We start from the raw sequence: 9,245 nt of genomic DNA, 5'->3' as shown, positions 1-9,245 counted from the left end.
GGAAATGATATCTAGTCTTGTCTTAGGGGGCTCCAGGAATAGAAACCCTCACTTATTAAGTCAGTCACTCAACTAATACCTATGGACCCAGACCCTCTATTGTGCCCTGTGGAGATAATGGTAACCGAGAAAGATGTGATCTCTGCCCTAAAAAGATCACAGCCTAGTGCCTCCCATTCTGGTAGGTTTTCCCCAGTGTTTTGCTCCCCCTCAGTTGTCAAGGAGATCTTCCTTCTACTAATCAAATCCCTCTGGCTTTGATTTAAATTCATCATATGGTTGTTTTCCCATTCAAGGTGGCTCTTATCTCACCTTTAAAATGCCTTCTACTTCCCTGGCCTTACATGTTTCTCAGCTTCTCCTTTTTTCAAACCAGAATCATTTTCTTAAGACAACTTTAGGTTGAATTAGATGGATAGTAAAGAGGCCAAGATCAGAAGGCCATTCAGTCCATTGGTTCATTGGCATCACTTGGTGACCAGATGGTGCCTGCTCCTAATCTTTTCCATCCTCCAGGCCCAAACCTAGATGGTGGGCGAGACTGCCCAGCTCTGGTTAGAAGCATAATCTTATTTTATGAGGTCCTGCTATGCTTCATACCACTCTGTAAAAAGTAATGGTACTTCCTATGTAAGATAGGAAAACAGAAGCACAATGCTGGGAAATGACTTGACCAAGGTCATACTACTCACCCGCAGTTGCAATTCTGCCACTGAAATAAAAGTGACAGATTGACACATACAAACATGCAGACAGGAAGAGCAAGTGGCAGATAAGAGAGGCAAAGACAGGGATAGAAAGAAATATTGGTGGGGACAGAATGAGAGAGAGAGGAAATGAAAGACAGAGAAAAAAATTCAGCCTAAATGATGACTTCCTTGCTTTCCTGAGGCATTTATCTTTCATTTGACCTTAGAAGAGTCTATTTATGTAGAGATTTTAAATTGAGAATTTTTTTTCTTTTTAAAAAACATCCCTGTGCAGTTAGCACAGTTTTATATTAATTTCTATTCATGCCAGTGGCTTCAGTATTTATTCTCCTCCAAAATCACTGAGTTGGAAGGGACAGAGTGAAAGTCATTTGGCTTTTTGTGTTTGTTTGGATTCAGAGCCTGAGGCCCAAGGGGAAGGGTGGGGGCTGGGGTCAGCGCATCGGGCTGAAAACTGGGGAGATGGGGGATGGCCAACAGTGTTGTCAAGCATCTGACTTCTGTCCAAACCATACTGCATCTTGGGTTGTCAGCTCTGAAGTCCTTGGGGGTGGGGAGGGGGGTTGGACAGGCCAGAGCCATGAATCCCCTGGCTCCCCAGAGCCATGAATTAGCAATTCAGCATCCTGGAGTTGGTGCCCAAACTGGATCTTGAAGTTTATGGTAAATTGAAAGTCACTGTGGCCAAGAGGTCGAGTTTGGGTCTGGGCATCTATCTGATTGCCTGGGTATGTGTCCCAACTTCACCACTTACTGGTTTCATGGCATTATACCAGTCCCTTTACCTCTCTGGGCCTCAATTGTTCTCATCTGCAAAATGGGATCGGTAAGAATCATGGCCTCCTAGGGCTGGTATGGGGATTAAGGAAGTCATTGCTCATGAAGAGCTTGGCATAGTGCCTGGCACTCAAGAAAATCTCTGTTAGTTGAATGAATATAGTTCTTGCACTTGCATGATAATTCTGCAAGAAGCATCATGGAGAGGTGACTCCACAGGACATAGGCTCTGGAAACAGATAGACCTAGGTTCAAATCTGTTGTAGATGCCTGAATTTGTATGCTGGCTTCACCACTTGCTAGCTGTGTAACCTTGGATCAGTCAGCTTACTTTTCTGTTTATTGAAAACAGAGATGACAATAATACCTACCTCATAGAGTTGCCAGGAAGACTAAACTAGAACACAGGGCTTAGCAAGGTGCCTGGCATAGTGTAAGAGCTCAATGAATGTTAGGAAATGAAAGTTAGTTAAAAACAAGCCACAACCCATGCATAAGAATTCACAAAACAGAGAAATGCAGTGGCAGGCTTTGCAAACAGAGGGAATAGTAGGTGCGAAGCCTCAGAGGCATGAACGGGCACAGCATGATGAGAAGACTGGAGTCAATAAGGCATGGCTGAAGCAAAGAGTGAGTGGTAGGAGCTGTACAGCAGATGTGGACAGGAGGAAAGTCATGCAGAGCCTTGAATGCAGTCTAGGGAGCTTCGACTTCTCTCTGAGAGCGATGGAGAGCCACTGAGTGTTTTAAGTAAGGGAGGGACATAGTCATATTTGGACAACCTGAGCTCTTAGTCCCTATGAGGGCCTTGGCAATCAGGGCCAGATGTTTCATTAAATGGATGGTAAAACTGAGACCCCATATGGAGAAGGGCTTTCCTGGTGCCTAGGGTGAGGCTTCAGCAGGTCCAAGGTCAGAATCCTAGGCTTGGCCCAACCATCTCTCTTCTAGTATTCCTGGGCTTGGGTGAAGGCAGAAAAGACCCAGCATCCATGGACCCCGCTGGAGCAAGGAACTGAGTGCTGCACACAAAACAGCCAGAAAAATCCCCCTGGTAAACAACAAACAGCATTTAATTAACTTGCAAGTCTGGGTCAGCTGGGTTGTCTTGGCTGGGGTAGCTCAGCTCTGCCAACTCCTCCTCCCAGGACCAGCAGGCTATGCTAGGCATGTTCTTGTGGCAGTAGCTGAGGTGCAAGCAGGCAAGCCCAACCACAGAAGCCCTTATCAAGCCCCTGCCTGATGCACTGCTGCTCTCATCCCATTGGCCAGAGCAAGTCCTATGGCTGAGCAATGTCCACTCAAGTCACAGTGGGAGGGCACTGCAAGGTAATACGGTAAAGAGTGGGAACGTACAATTGGGGCATGCTGGGGAGGAAGTAAGGCGTTAGATTCATCGTCATAGCTACAATAGGTGCTCTTTAGAGGCTTCCCAGGCCTCCAAGCCCCCTTTCTGCCCTCAGACATCCATTTGTCACCCTAGCCATGGCCCCCAGGAAGGGGTGGGAAGAAAGGCCACCAGCATTTCCTGAGCACACACACCAAGCCCCGTGCTACGTGCTCTGCAAGCCCATGTTCCTGAATGCACATGTCTTCCCAGCCTCTCCTGCCAAGCCTCTCTCCCCCTTGGCCACCCCTCGCTGGCTGCACTGCTAACACCAACATTCAAAGCTCCCCTGTGCTTCCCTCCTCAGGACCTTTGCTCATGCTGTGCCCTCTGACTGACACATTCCCCTCTGTCTTCACTCCTTCCAAGGCAGACTGCTTCGCATCTCCTCTGAAATGCCTTCCCTGGCCACCCTGTCTCAGTATCTGTTTATTCTCCACTACAGAAGCTCTTGTTTGTTGTCTTCATAGCTCTCATCACTGTCTGCAGTGGTGCATTCATGTATTTGGTTGATTCATGTCTGTCCCTCTCAAGACTGTAAGTACCATAAGGGAGCATATCTCTCGGACCTTGTGCAGGGCCTTCCACACTGTAGACATTTAGTAAATATTTTTCAGAAAGAAGGAAGAGAAAGAGAGGGAGTGAAGAAGGAAGAAAGGGAAGGAGGGAGGGAAGGAGAGATGATGAGGTAAGAATTCTTCATGCCCATTTTACAGATCAAAAGAGGTTCAAATGCATGAAGTCCCTTATCCATAGGCCCACAGTCACACCATTAGGAAGCTGCAATGTAAACTCAAGCCTAAGAGACCCCTCTCTACTCTCCCCTCTATTCATCCCTCTAGACCACGAATTATAAAAAATGATGTTAACCATACAAAATATAGTCCACCAGCCAGGTGCGATGGCTCTCACCTGTAATCAACACTTTGGGAGGCCAAGGTGGACAGATCACAAGGTCAGGAGTTTGAGACCAGCCTGATCAACATGGTGAAATCCCGTCTCTACTAAAAATGCAAAAATTAACCAGGCATGGTGGTGCTTGCCTGTAATCCCAGCTACTCAGGAGGCTGAGGCAGGAGAATCATTTGAACCCGGGAGGCAGAGGTTGCAGCGAGCCAAGATTGCACCACTGCACTCCAGCCTGGATGACAGACCATCTCAAAAACAAAACAAAACAAAAAATATTTATATAGAAAGTCAATCAGGCCAGGCACAGTGGCTCATGCCTGTAATCCCAGCACTTTGGGAGGCCTAAGGAGACAGGAGTCCAGCAGTTTGAGAGCAGCCTGGGCAACATAGTGAGACCTCATCTTATTAGTCAGGCATGGTGGCATGCACCTGTAGTACTAGCTACTCAGGATGCTGAGGTGGGAGGATTGCTTGAGCCTGGAAGGAAAAGGTTGCAATGAGCCTGCCTGCGTGACAGAGAGACTCTATCTAAGAACAAGAAAATAGAGTTAATCACATAACAAATGCTCATCTGCCCAGCACACAGCTTAAGCACTAGAACATTATGAGGAACTCTGAGAGCTCCTGACCTCCCTTCCTGGACCTCTTCCCTCCTTGCCTGCCTCCATAGAGGTGGCCATCATCTAAAATGGGCTGTTCCGCATTTTCTGTGACCCTCAGCATGCCCCAAGCTTATTCTCACCTCAGGGCCTTTGTTCATGCTGCCTGGTGTACCCTCCCTTCCCTTCCTCAAATCCTTCCCATCATTCAAGACCCAGCTCTAGTCCTGCCTCCTCCATGACACCTTCTCTGCTTGATCCAGTCTGAGGTCATTTCTCCTGGGCAGTTCATTCTCATGTGCGCCTTGAGGCAAGCAAAAATTAGGCTTGTTCAAATGCTTGCTGCTGTAAGTTGAGGCTGATGTCGCTGCCTTAGTCTAAACTGTGATCTGCACAACCAACAGCTTGCTCGAATGTTCCGTGTGGACATTTTGCAGCAAGCCTCAAACCAAATGCCCCATCAGCCCTCAAAGCCTGTTGCTCTCCCTGTTTTCTGGGCTCTTGGGGATCAGCCCCACTACCCACCCTGCTACTAAGCCCAAAGTCTAACTCCTCAACGCACCCTCCCCACCAGTCAAGACACCATTCATCCCACTCATCCCAGCACTTCTGTCTCCTGCTTCCTCTCCACCACCATGTCCGATGCCCTAGTCCAGCTACCATCCTGTCTCTCTTACACGACAAAAACTACCTTTCTGGTCTCCTCGCTTCCACTCTCACACTCTTACAATCCATTTTCCAGACATCAGCCAGACTCTTTTAAGAATACAAACATTATGTTAAATGAAATAAGCCAGAAACAGAAAATTAAACACCACATGTTATCACTCATATGTGGAAGCTAAAAAATGCTAATCTCATAGTAGTAAAAAGTAGAGCACACGCTAGCAGAGGCTGGGAAGGGTTAAAGGGGTGGGGATAGGGAGAGTTTGGCTGGAGGATACAAAATTGCAGCTAGATACCAAGAATAAGTTCTAGTGTTCTATACCAGTATAGGATGACTAGAGTTAACAATAATATATTAGTTTCAAAGAACTACAAGAAGGATATTGAATGTTCCCAACACAAAGAAATGATAAATATTTGAGATGATGGATATGCTAATTACTCTGATCTGACTGCCATACATTATATGTATCAAAACATCATTAATGCCCCATAAATATGCACAATTACTATGTGTCAATTAAAAAATTGTTTAAAGATTACAAACCAGATAATGTTGCACCTCGTTAAACCCTTATGCTGGCTTCCCAGTGCTCTTAGAAAGAAACCAAACTCCTTATCACGGCCTATGAGGTCCTGCTCATTCTTTGGCCTTATGTATTGATTTATTTTTGTAGAGACAGGGTCTTGTTGTGTCGCCCAGGCTGGTCTCAAACTCCCGGCCTCAAGCAATCCTCCTGTCTCGGCCTCCCAAGTAGCTGGGAGTACAGGCGTGAGCCGCTACACCCAGCACATGGCCTCATCTTCTTCACCACTCCTCCTCCCTAACCTTGCCCTGCTCACATGTCCTGTGAACCCCCAACCCCCAAGCCCAGTAGACCTTGGCCACCTGTGTCCCCTGCCTGGACCACTCTCTCTGGCTCTTTGCCTAATTACCTCCTACCACTTCTACCACTAGGTCTCCACTCAAAAGTTATCTTCTCAAGTCGATGCAAGTCAAACTCCCATTATTATATGCTAAAAGCCCTAGGAGCCTCTTCTGTAAGGCACCTATCATTGTTGAAATCTAACATTTCTTTGCGTGATTCTTGGATTAATGTCTATCTTTTCCTCTAGAATGTGAGTCCCATGAGGGCAGGGACTGTGTGTCGTTCACTGCTATATCCTAAGATCTCCATCCAGCAGCCAGTAGCAGGCTCAAAACTATTTGTTAAATCAATGAATGAATAGAACTGCAGTAACTATGTGTGTAGAGGCACACTGTGTGAAGATCACAAGATTATGGAGGGGCAATTGGCAGGACTGGGGTACTGATTAGATGGGGAGGGGGAGCTGGCTCCCATTACCCTCAGGAGTTCAGGCTCCTGTATGCAAACAATACCCCAATCATGATGACTGTGACCATGGCCCCCTACATCCATGGTCTCCAGCCAGGCTGCCGCCTTCTTGGTCCTGCTGCCTCCTCAGTCCCTGGTAATGCTGGCACCTCCAAGAGAGGGGACAGTAAGGGAAAGGAGAAAGGGGGAGGAGAGGGGAGAAGAGGATGAGAGGAAGAAGAAAAAGAAGAGGAAGAATCTTCCATTCTCTCTGTTTTTTATTATTTTGAGATGGGGTCTCACTCTGGTGTCCAGGCTGGAGTGCAGTGACACAATCTCAGCTCACTGCAACCTCCAACTCCCGGGCTCCCTCCTACCTCAGCATCCTGAGTAGCTGGGAGTACAGGCATGCACCACCATACCTGGCTAATTTTTGTATTTTCTGTAGAGATGGGATTTCACCATGTCATCCATGCTGATCTCAAACTCCTGGACTCAAGTGATCTGCCTGCCAGGGCCTCCATTCTCTCTTGAGCCCACTCCAGTCAGGCTTAATCCCCCCCCACCTCTCAAAAACTGCCTTGGCCAAAGTCACTAATGACCTTTAGGCTGCTCGCCCAATGGTGAGTCCTCCGTTTTCATCTTACTGGCCCCTAAAGCAGTAATAGATACAATGGATCATGCTCTTCTTCTGGAAACACTTTCTCCACTTGCTTTTGCCTGGTGCTCCTTCTACCTCACCAGCAGCTGCTTCTCTGTACCCTTCCTTGTCTACCCCTTAACTTCCCACCTCTTCAGTCTGGTGCCCCAGGGCTCAGTCCTTGGTCCTCCTCTCCTCTTCATCTACTTTCACTGCTTTGGTGATCTTATCCAATCTATGACTTTAAATATTAATGTCAGGCTGGGTGCGGTGGCTCATACCTGTAATCCCAACACTTTGGGAGGCCGAGGTGGGTGAATCACTTGAGGTCAGGAGTTCAAGACCAGCTGCCCAATATGGTGAAACCATGTCTCTACTAAAAATACAGCAAATTAGCTGAGCACGGTGGTGCGTGCTTGTAATCCCAGCTACTTGGAAGGCTGAGGCAGGCGAATCGCTTGAACCCGGGAGGAGGAGGTTGCAGCGAGCCGAGATTGTGCCACTGCACTCCAGCCTGTGTGACACAGCACAACTCTGTCTCAAGAAAAGTAAAAAATTTAAAAATATATTAATATCATCTGTGCCCTGATGTCCCCTAAGTCATAGCCCCACACAGAACCCCTCCTCCAGACCTCTATATCTGTCCTAGCAGATCCCAGCAACCCTTGACATCCCTAGGCTTGATGTTACCCTCCAGTCTTCACCTCCATCTTCATATGGTGTTAGTGTCTTCACAGCATCTTCCCTCTGTGTATTTCTCTATGCCCAAATTTCCCTCTTCTTATAAGGACACCAGTCATTGGATTAGGACCCACCCTAATCCTGTCTGACCTCATGTTAACTTCATTATATCTGCAAAAACCTTAGTTCCAAATAAGGTCACATTCACAGGTTCTGGGTAAACACAAATTTTAGAGGGACACTATTTAACCAGTAGAGCATTCCATGCCACATCTCCCTGTGGAATGCCTCATAACATTTCAAACTTAAAATGCCCAAACGTGAACCCCTGAGTTTCCCCTTTCTCCCCCACTAATCTACTCTTCTTTACCCTTCTTTATCTCAGTAAATGACTCCTTCATCCTTCCAGCTATTCAGGCCCAAAACCTCAGAGTTAGCTTTGACACCTCTTTCTTTCACACCCCACGTTTAATCCAACAGGAAGTGCTGCTTGTTCTACCTGTAACATGTGTCTAGAACCTGACTTCTTCTTACCACCGCCTTGCTCCAAATCTCCATCGTCTCTTACCTGGATGATTTGTAATGACCCCTTCACGGGGCCTCTAGCTTCCACCATAACACCCCTCAGACTGTGTACCACACACTGGCCAGAGAGATCCACTTGAAATGCAAGTCATACCATGTCACTCCTCTGCTCAAGACCCTCCCATGTTGGTTCGTCAGATAAAATACAAGATGCCTAGTTAAATTTGAAGTTCAGATAAACAGCACATAATTTTTATTATAAGCATATCCCATGCGACACTGGGGACATACTTATATGAAAATATTTTTATGTGCTTTATCTGAAGTTGAAATTTAACTGGGCATCCTTTTATGGATTTTGTTTTTTTCAGATTAGGTCTCACATCATTGCCCAGGCTGGAGTGCAGTGGTGCAATCAAGGCTCACTGCAGCCTCAACTTCCCGGGCTCAGGTGATTCTCTCACCACAGCCTCCTGAGAAGCTGGGACTACAGGCACATGCCACCATATTCATATTTTTTGTAGGGGTGGGGTTTTGCCATGTTGCTAAAGCTGATCTCAGACTCTGGGGGTCAGGCAATCTGCCCACCTCAGCCTCCCAAAGTTCTGGGATTACAGGCATTAGCCACCTCGCCTAACCATCATCCTGTATTTTTATTTGGCAAATTCAACATTCATACTCCTGTGGCTCCCATCTCATTCAGAGAAATACCCAGAGTTTTTACAATGGCCTACTTCATGTCTTTCTGCTTTCCTCCTTTCTAACACAGCAGCAGCTGTGCCGGCCTCCTTCCAAACCTGAAATACACCAAGCTTACACCTACCGCAGGACCTTTGTCTGGTATGCACAACTCCTGAATAGTCACATGACTTCCTCCTCACTTCTTGCTGGTCTTTGCTCAAATGCCCCTCCCTAAGGCCTTTTCTGACTACTCCATGTATCTACTCCCCCGGGTCCCTTTCAATCTTTTTTTCTGCTTTATTTTTCTCCATAGCCCTTGTCATTTTCTAACATACCATATATTTTACTTATTTC

At 46.8% G+C, this 9,245-nt stretch overlaps 1 long non-coding RNA gene across 1 annotated transcript; it reads left to right on the top strand.

Annotated features, from left to right (window-relative positions):
• The first annotated feature begins 2,535 nt into the window (after positions 1 to 2,535).
• LOC102119198 (uncharacterized) lies at positions 2,536 to 6,306 on the top strand. The gene is made up of 3 exons (XR_281469.3): positions 2,536 to 2,824; positions 3,453 to 3,562; positions 6,165 to 6,306. It is a non-coding gene; the product is annotated as an uncharacterized lncRNA (long non-coding RNA).
• Positions 6,307 to 9,245: the final 2,939 nt, after the last annotated feature.

This window comes from Macaca fascicularis, chromosome 10, assembly GCF_037993035.2.
Source record: "Macaca fascicularis isolate 582-1 chromosome 10, T2T-MFA8v1.1".
Lineage (NCBI taxonomy): Eukaryota > Metazoa > Chordata > Mammalia > Primates > Cercopithecidae > Macaca > Macaca fascicularis.
Note: the sequence above shows the minus strand (reverse complement) of the source record. Positions and strands in the feature narration are given on the sequence as shown.